This window comes from Silene latifolia, chromosome Y, assembly GCF_048544455.1.
Source record: "Silene latifolia isolate original U9 population chromosome Y, ASM4854445v1, whole genome shotgun sequence".
NCBI lineage: Eukaryota > Viridiplantae > Streptophyta > Magnoliopsida > Caryophyllales > Caryophyllaceae > Silene > Silene latifolia.
The window spans coordinates 327,377,234-327,387,507 of record NC_133538.1 but is presented as its reverse complement, the minus strand read 5'-3'; the positions used below and the strand labels follow the sequence as shown (position 1 = coordinate 327,387,507).

At 34.2% G+C, this 10,274-nt stretch overlaps 2 long non-coding RNA genes across 2 annotated transcripts; both read right to left on the bottom strand.

The window, feature by feature from the left end:
• On the bottom strand, positions 1-1,094 carry LOC141633184 (uncharacterized). Its single transcript, XR_012537989.1, has 3 exons — positions 710-1,094; positions 575-626; positions 1-68 (listed from the first exon to the last, which is right to left on the bottom strand). It is a non-coding gene; the product is annotated as an uncharacterized LOC141633184 (long non-coding RNA).
• Positions 1,095-1,453: 359 nt separating this feature from the next.
• On the bottom strand, positions 1,454-2,750 carry LOC141633183 (uncharacterized). Its single transcript, XR_012537988.1, has 3 exons — positions 2,482-2,750; positions 1,786-1,927; positions 1,454-1,492 (listed from the first exon to the last, which is right to left on the bottom strand). It is a non-coding gene; the product is annotated as an uncharacterized LOC141633183 (long non-coding RNA).
• Positions 2,751-10,274: the final 7,524 nt, after the last annotated feature.

The window sequence follows — 10,274 nt, the reverse complement described above, 5'->3', positions numbered from 1 at the left end:
ATTTTGTATAGCAGATCTTCATTAACAAATAAATCGGCATACCCCTCCATAAGCCCTACTGCCTTAACCTTGTCCAAATTATGAAGGTAATTAGAATTCTCGTGACACTAGTAGGAAATATGACTGGATGTACAACAGTATAAAGTTTTTTGACATAATTAGGATTATGATCAAAAGCATACAGTTCAGTATATAGATGCACCGTCTCTTAAAAGCTCAAACAACATGTCACCTAATTCAACATCACCTCGTGCGATTCAATTCCACAATATTAGAGAAATGAAAGAAATTGGACATAAGATAGCACACATAAGACAAAATAACAATAATTAGACCTCTAATGTTATGGTAATGGCAGAATAACATTTATAGTATTTAAGAAAGCTAAGGCGCTAGGCATCCACTTATGATCATCAAAATTATGCCAAGGTGATAAAATCAAACACATAAACCAAAATCGTAGCGAAAACGCACCTTGAATGCAACAAATTTGTTGTTGCTCAAATATTTTAATACATTAATGAAGGTGAAAATATACTTTCGATTTTTTATTGAAAGGAGTTTAGTTTAGTACCTGGAAGTCAAGGTGAATACTCAATTCCCATTGCTCGCATAAGTGAAATTATCTGGTCCAACACATCGAAGTCAAATAAGAATAACATACACTAGATGTAGGGGTAAGTAACCAATAGGTATGGATACAACTTACGAAACCATCTTCCAATAGTATCGAGTAGCTGGTAATCAACGTGGTTGACTTGTGGAACCTGCATAAATAGGACAATGGCGAAGTTTAGAAAATTAGTATATCAGTGTGGAAAAATAGGAATAGTCTCCAACACTCCAGAATATTTGCCTAGTTGTATCTTTATAACCACAACAATAGGAATAGTCTCCAACTCTCCACATGTAAAGAGCTATATATCAGTGAGGAAAAATACGTTGCAAAAATACTTAATGACCAAAGTCATTAGACCAATTATATACCATGACCAACATTATAGTCACATAACCAGTCAAGACTTGGCTCTATACAAACCCGAGCAGGAGCCAAGACAAAAACACGAAGCATCTTCATATGAGCAAGAAACCTGCAAAAGTGTGCAACTACTCTTTGCTGCCATAAATGTGTACTCATTTGCTTTATTCTCACTTATGAAAGCCTCATTTTGTAACTAACTTGCCCAGTTGAATGCCAACTAACCCTTTAGTTTAATACACAATTCAACTGATGCTTTTCTTCAAATGTAACACCAGAAGACCCCTTCTAATGCTTTCGGGATAATGCTTGACAGCTTGCCTTGACTGTGAGCAGACTATAATCCATTTAGGACATCACTTATTAGATTGCATATGGTATAAAACTATATATATTTACATTGCATGTTGAATAAGAGTCAGTACATACATGGAGTGTTGGATTGCTTGATCTGCAAACAAATGCAAGCGAGAAACTCATCAACGACAACTTCCTTGCTCTCATTTTTCTTATCTGAGAAAATTGTCAAGGAGAAGACATGTGGGCTGTATCGACTATCAAGTATGAGCTTCTATTAGAGAGCTACACAATGCAGTACTGTTGAACGATCAAACTATCGTATATTAATGAGAAATTAATCAATTATCAGTCAGTGCAAACATCACGTGACCTTCAAAGTTAAATAAGGACGATATAATGACATGAAAAAGAACTACTAAAGAGAGAAGCTATAGGGATTTCATGGCTCAAACTTAATGACATGTAAGTTAAGAAACTTCAAAAAGGTAAGCAAAATGAAAGGATACAGTCTTCAAAGAAACGGCGAATCTCAGCCAAAAGATAGGAAGGTAACTACTTGTTGTCCTTGTAATGTTGGTACTCAGGATCATTGGCACAAACAGCAATTATCTTATCATCTTTCTCCCCCTGAACAAAGGCATTAGTTTCCTGTACAACGGAGTTTATACTGCATAAATGGATTATGTTTAGGTACCTGATCAATCATAGGTATCAATCCTATAGCTTTAGCGCCTAGAAGAATAGGCTCCTTCAAGTTTTACTCTATTAAATCGCATACTAAAAAAAATTCACCTCAACCTGAATCATATAGGAATAAGGGGTTTTCTATCAACAAGTAAAATAAGGCTTCAATAAACAGTTTCTTAGTCTACAAATTAAACGAAAATAATTTGTCAAAGAACTAAAATAAGACTTTGCAGGATCACAACTGAAGCAGTTCTTAAGTTGCACAAGAATCACTCAAATTAGCATCAGATAACCACAAAAATGTATACCCTTTTTGTATTGCTTCAATCCAATACCAAAAAATTACGAGACATTAAGCAAATTAGCATCAAACCCCCTAATTAATGAATTTCCACAAACATAAATGCTAATATTATGTTAACATCAAAACCCTAATTAATGAATTTCCCAATTCAATATTAAAAATACACTCCGTAATTAACAAAGTAAGTATGAGAGTAAAGAGTTGTACTCACCACATATTGGTGGTCACCGATGCCGGCGCGACAAAGGCTAGAGCGAGATTCTGAACGGCGAACCTGGACGACCTTTCTTGTGGGCAAACATGGACGAACAAAAATGAGGGTGACACTTCTTGTCGTGGATAATGTGTTGTTGTTGGTGGTGGTGGAGTAGGAGGTGGTGACGGCGGATTTGGAGGATGAGGGAAGAGGGAATTAAATCGACATAGATTAAGGGAAGAGGGATTTGGCGGATTTGGGTGATTTGCAAATGAGTACCAGAATGTTTTATATCAGGAGTGTTGGGTTTGGATTTAAAGTTACTAGTTTTAAACCCTTTGCACGGGTATGTATTTGGGCCAGAATTAATGTTTTTTTATGTATATTTATTTTTGCATTTCTATTGTACCTATCATTGTCACCTACCAATTTCGGTGTGCGCGGCTGATAGTTCAGATGCCGAGTTTTATATTCCAAGTACATATGCCGTTATTATTGTTTTTGAAAAAAAAAAAAAAATTGTACCCTGTACTTTGAAAAAATTATGTTATGATTTTGTGGTACAATAATATTAACAAAAATACATGTAATTCATTTTTGTAATTCATTTCTGTTGTATGTTCGATCCCGTATATAACTGTAATTCCTTCCTGAAATTATGTAATTTTATTGTGTAATTTTGTTTTAAAAATTATGTAATTTAATCACATTTACTCGCATTTGTAATTAATTCTGCGTAAATGTTATGCATTTTCTTTACACGGAATGTATAAAATTTTATCATAATATTAATTCGAAGAAGTATTCCATAAGATGATTTTATATAATTTGTTGCGAGACGGAATTTATCGCATGTTTGAAAAGACGGATATCTTAATAATTAAATACGTTGCACACTCATGGGTCCCACCATAACCTGGATTTTCCAAAAAAAAAAATGCATTTATGATGTGGCGCGCTGTACAATGAGTATTGTCTTCTAAATTTATATAGATAAGATTTGGGGAATTAAATCGACATAGGTTACTATAATGTCCCATGTCTATTTAAGATGGAATTAATAATGACATGTGTTTTTAAAAACAACTCATGTACATTAAATTGTATAGACATCAGTTTTTCTTAAAACTCCGATATCTATTTTTTAAACATCATTTTTATGAAAATTCTGACGTCTATTAAGTGATGTCTATAATGATTTTTGTAGTAGTGGTGGGTTATCCAAAGGAAACTCGTGGTTATTATTTCTATCATCCTCAAGAGGGCAAAGTCTTTGTGTCTTGCGATACTGTCTTTCTAGAAAAAAATTATTTCTAGAAGAAGAGTGGGAGAAGATTTGAAATTTGTGAAATTCAAGAGCCACTGGCGAGGAGATGACGCGAGGATGATGTTCCTTCTGCATCTAATTCAGTTCTAATTCCTTCTGAACCTAGGAGGTCATGTAGAATTAGTCGCCAGCCTGATCGATATCTGAGGGTTATCGAACAGGATGATGATTATAACGTGTTGTTTTTAGAAAGTGTGAAACTGTAACCTACAAAGCGGCTATATCTAGTCCCGACTCCAAACAATGGCTTGGGGCCATGCAATATGAATGGATTCCATGTTCGACAATCGGCTATGGGACTGGTAGATTTACGAAGATGTTAGACCTCTTGGTGTAAATGGATCTTTAAGATTAAGGTTAGCATGGATGGACATAAATATGTCTACAAAGCACGATTGGTCCCAAAAGGTTTTACTCAAGTTCATGGCTTACACTAAGATGAGACTTTTGCACCAGTTGCAATGCTTCGATCCATTAGGATTATGTTAGCGATTAATGCATTTCATGACTACGAAATATGGCAAATGGATGTCAAGACCGCCTTCTTGAACGGGTTTCTCGAAGAGGAAGTGTACATGACACAACCTGTAGGTTTTGTGGATCCTAAAAATCCTAACAAAGTGTCTAAGCTTAAGAGATCCATTTATGGTCTTAGCGAGGCATCAAGAACTTGGAACCATCGCTTGAGTAATGTTATTAAACATAATGGCTTTACTGAAAGTGTTGAAGAGCCATGACTATACATGAAGTTTAGTGGGAGCAAGGTTGTATTCCTTGTATTGTATGTAGATGACATACTACTCATTGGGAATGATGTACCATTGCGTACTTCAGTAAAAAAATGGTTGGGAAATCATTTCCAGATGAAAGATTTGGGAGAAGCCCATCGCATCTTGGGTATCCATATCTATAGAGATAGAATCAAAATGATATTAGCTTTGAGTCAAGAAGCTTATATTGATATGAAAAACTCTAAGAAGGGATTTCTGCCAATAGGTAGTGGGATTACTTTGAGTAAGTCACATTGTCCTACTAAGCCTAAGGATATTGAACGCATACAATTGATTCCTTATGCTTCCGCTGTTGGATCGTTCATGTACGCTATGATGTGCACCCGTCCCGATGTCTCGTATGCTTTGAGTATGGGGAGTCTTTAGCAAAATAATTCGGGTGAGAGTCACTGCTAGATAGCCGTTAAGAATATTCTTAAGTACTTGAGAAGAACTAAAGATTCGTTCTTGGTATTTGGAGAGGATTCTGAGTTACGTGTAAAAGGTTACACGGATGCTAGTTTCCAAACAGATAGGGATGATTTGAAATTCCAGGCTGGTTTTGTCTTTATGATAAATGAAGGTGCGGTTTGCTGGAGAAGTTTTAAAGAGTCGGTCATTGCGAATTCTACAATAGAAGCTGAATACATTGTAGCATCTAAAGCTGCAAAACAAGCTGTGTGGATTCGGCAATTTTTGGAAGGACTAAGGGTAGTTCCGACAGCCGAAGATCCTATCACTATTTATTGAGATAACAGTAGGGCAATTTTCCAAGCGAAAGAGCCGAAGTCTAGTAATAAGTCTTGACATGTACATAGGAAATTTCATGTAATTAGAGATTTTATTGAAAGGAAGGAGATAACAGTTTGTAAGGTTGTGACAGATCAGAATATTGCTGATCCTTTAACCAAGCCATTGTCTCAAGTTAAACATGATGGTCACGTAGTTTCTATGGAATTGAGACAAATGATGAATTATTGTAAATTATCGATATGTAATAATTATAATATTGTATTTATTATTTCATATATGATAATTGTATTTATCGTTTAACTATTATCTTCAATTTTATTTGATGTTAAATACTTCGTTTTATCCAAATAGGTTGTAGTGACAATTTCGAACCCTATTAAAGTGAACTGGATTAACATTGTAATTTGTACCTAGTTACTTAATGAGGTGACGTCTCGGAGTGGCTAGATTGTAAAGCGATTGATGACGAGTTTGACTGTCATATGACCATAGAGATGGCTAGTCGATTACATAGGCAGAATGTAGTGACACTCTGTTGGACAGTGACCATTTATAGAGTCCTTAATGTTGTCTAGTCGTGGCGAGGATTTCTATTTATTCCTTTGAGTTAAATATTTAGACTTGCGACTATTTGTCTAAGTTGGTATAGTTTTCCGGTGGCTTTGGTTTTGTCTGGGGTCGCACCGTAAAAGGAGGCCGATGGACAATTCTTGGGTCATTGTGTTCTGTATCGAACGAAGAAGATAGGTCAAGAGGATTGTCCATCCTTGTCAGGGTTTAATATCTCAAGGCCACTCCAGGAGATGTGACTGGAAATGCTTGGCCACGCTCGGATGAGATCTATCGTAGATTATCCGGTCAGACAGTTATTCTCCAGATCGAGGAAACCACTCATGATATGATCGTGTGCAAGTACGACCTGAAAGACACCTTGCATTGAGTGGGTGATTTAACGGACAAGAGAATTAGTAGCGCACACTTGTGTCGGACAAGTGAGAGATTGTTGGAGTAGTGTCCTCCTCAATAGTGCGTCTACTCAATAAATCTTGTAAAAGGAATATTCGGGATATATGTTTTATATACTTGTCAGCTGGTCAACTTTAATTGGTAATGATTGACTCACTAGAGTTTGACATACTGTCGTATGACGACAGTGATCAGCTTATCCTTACCTATAGGATGATGCCCAAATGGATAGACTAATTATTTATATAGGATATAGTATAATTAGTATCTTTTATATATTGACTTTTATTAAGTTAAGTGAATTTATTTTTTGATGACGAGTTATGAACTCGGGCCAAAGGAATTTATTATTCAACTATGTGATAATTAATTAATAAATAGACGGAATTTAGTAACTAATAGTTAATTAACTAAATTATTACGATATGTGTGTATAATGTGAGGCGGAGGTAATTAATTAATAATATTTACAAGAGGTTGTAAAATTAACTAATTAATTATTATAAGACACATTTTATATTGATAAAATGGTAAAATGTCACTTAATAGCTAAGTGTACATTAATATTTAATTAGTATTATTTAAATGTTAAATAATAGAATTAAACTAAATTAATATTTAATTATATAAGATAATTAAAAGTAAGTCTTATAAGCATTTGTGGGACAAATATCGAAAATTGAAATAGACCGAAATAACACATGTGGGTCGACACTTGTATGTGATAAGTGTTATTACATGTGGCATAACCCACTAAGAAATGCTTAATTAACTCATTTCTTTACATTTCCTTTAAACTTTGTAGTTTAGAAAACAATTCAAACAACCCCCCCATTTGTGACCAAATAGACGGACTTCTACAGATATCTTGCCTTCCTGAGGAGATCGACCTGACTTCCCTAGCTATATAGTTAGTTTAGTCAGTTTATTTTTGATAGGTATACGACAGACGTATCATCACATATGCATGAATTACTTAGAGTAAGTAAAAAATTGAAAATTAATTTGATTAATTTTGCATTATTATTGTTTTTAATAGTTAAATATCAATAAAATGTAATTATATTAGTTAAAAATCATTAAAATGAATTTTATGGAATTAAAAATTTAAATAAAGTTACTTGCATGTTTTATAAATTGGATGTAAATTTATAAAATTAATTTGATTAATTTTTGCATGTTTATTGGTTTTTATGTGATAAAACCGATAAAATATATCTATATTTTTCTCAAATTTTAATCGAAATTTTTTGGTAAATTTTTTAACATTTTTATGTTCTTGAAATTTTTCAAGAATTTTTTTAAAAAAAATATTTGGTGTTTTTCTAAATTTTATATTTAATTTGAAATTAATACATTAAAAATTGCGAAAACAAGGTTTAAATTGTGTATTTGATACAAAAAAAAATTGGACAAAATTTCTAAAATTTTGAGTTCCTGAAAATGTTCCAGAATAAAAACTGTCTCCAAGAGCATATAACAACTGCCTCCCATCACCACACGGTCACAGGGTTGTTCTGATACCACTTGTAACACCCCGGCTCAAACCGGGTCGAGAGCGATTACTTATGATAGTTCATCAGGCTGTGTACATGGCCCACAGATCAACACGGGTCCTTTATAGCGCATTTTGTCATCACTCATGCGCATCCGGGAACCTTCCAGGAGGTCACCCATCCTAAGACTACTCCTAGCCAAGCACGCTTAACTTTGGAGTTCTTTCGCATGGATGACCATAAAAGAAAGTGCACTTTGTTGATTTGAGTAGTACTTTCAATCTCTTTAAGCACTAGTCATTTAAGTCTATCAATGGACCTCTTCAATTACCGTGGGGTGTTACATCTAATGTCTATAATTATTAATTTTTATAAAATAAAAATATATATTATTATATTATTGCCTTGACACATTACTACTAAACATGATCACAAATGCAAAAGACGATTCAATAACCAACAAATATGTTTATACAATCAATCGATTATCCGAAGTCAATTACCAAATGATCTACATAGTATCATACAAAATATGTCAAATATATTGAGACAACTAACCTATAAGCAAAAAATTGAAACCAAGTTATATAACATATTTGGATGTAAAAAAATAAGGTCCTCGGCCAAATGGCGCAATTAGTACTCGATTTTGTATAGCGAGATCTTCATTAACAAATAAATCGGCATACCCCTCCATAAGCCCCTCGCCTTAACCTTGTCCAAATTATGAAGGTAATTAGAATTCTCGTGACACTAGTAGGAAATATGATTTGGATGTACAACAAGTATAAAGTTTTTGACATAATTAGGATTATGATCAAAAGCATACGAAAGTATATAGATGCACCGTCTCTTAAAAGCTCAAACAACATGTCACCTAATTCAACATCACCTCGTGCGATTCAATTCCACAATATTAGAGAAATGAAAGAAATTGGACATAAGATAGCACACATAAGACAAAATAACAATAATTAGACCTCTAATGTTATGGTAATGGCAGAATAACATTTATAGTATTTAAGAAAGCTAAGGCGCTAGGCATCCACTTATGATCATCAAAATTATGCCAAGGTGATAAAATCAAACACATAAACCAAAATCGTAGCGAAAACGCACCTTGAATGCAACAAATTTGTTGTTGCTCAAATATTTTAATACATTAATGAAGGTGAAAATATACTTTCGATTTTTTATTGAAAGGAGTTTAGTTTAGTACCTGGAAGTCAAGGTGAATACTCAATTCCCATTGCTCGCATAAGTGAAATTATCTGGTCCAACACATCGAAGTCAAATAAGAATAACATACACTAGATGTAGGGGTAAGTAACCAATAGGTATGGATACAACTTACGAAACCATCTTCCAATAGTATCAGTAGTATTTGGTAATCAACGTGGTTGACTTGTGGAACTGCATAAATAGGACAATGGCGAAGTTTAGAAAATTAGTATATCAGTGTGGAAAAATAGGAATAGTCTCCAACACTCCAGAATATTTGCCTAGTTGTATCTTTATAACCACAACAATAGGAATAGTCTCCAACTCTCCACATGTAAAGAGCTATATATCAGTGAGGAAAAATACGTTGCAAAAATACTTAATGACCAAAGTCATTAGACCAATTATATACCATGACCAACATTATAGTCACATAACCAGTCAAGACTTGGCTCTATACAAACCCGAGCAGGAGCCAAGACAAAAACCTGAAGCATCTTCATATGAGCAAGAAACCTGCAAAAGTGTGCAACTACTCTTTGCTGCCATAAATGTGTACTCATTTGCTTTATTCTCACTTATGAAAGCCTCATTTTGTAACTAACTTGCCCAGTTGAATGCCAACTAACCCTTTAGTTTAATACACAATTCAAGCGATGCTTTTCTTCAAATGTAACACCGAGAAGACCCCTTCTAATGCTTTCGGGATAATGCTTGATGACTTGCCTTGATTTGTGAGAGACTATAATCCATTTAGGACATCACTTATTAGATTGCATATGGTATAAAACTATATATATTTACATTGCATGTTGAATAAGAGTCAGTACATACATGGAGTGTTGGATTGCTTGATCTGCAGCAAATGCAAGCAGAAACTCATCAACGACAACTTCCTTGCTCTCATTTTTCTTATCTGAGAAAATTGTCAAGGAGAAGACATGTGGGCTGTATCGACTATCAAGTATGAGCTTCTATTAGAGAGCTACACAATGCAGTACTGTTGAACGATCAAACTATCGTATATTAATGAGAAATTAATCAATTATCAGTCAGTGCAAACATCACGTGACCTTCAAAGTTAAATAAGGACGATATAATGACATGAAAAAGAACTACTAAAGAGAGAAGCTATAGGGATTTCATGGCTCAAACTTAATGACATGTAAGTTAAGAAACTTCAAAAAGGTAAGCAAAATGAAAGGATACAGTCTTCAAAGAAACGGCGAATCTCAGCCAAAAGATAGGAAGGTAACTACTTGTTGTCCTTGTAAT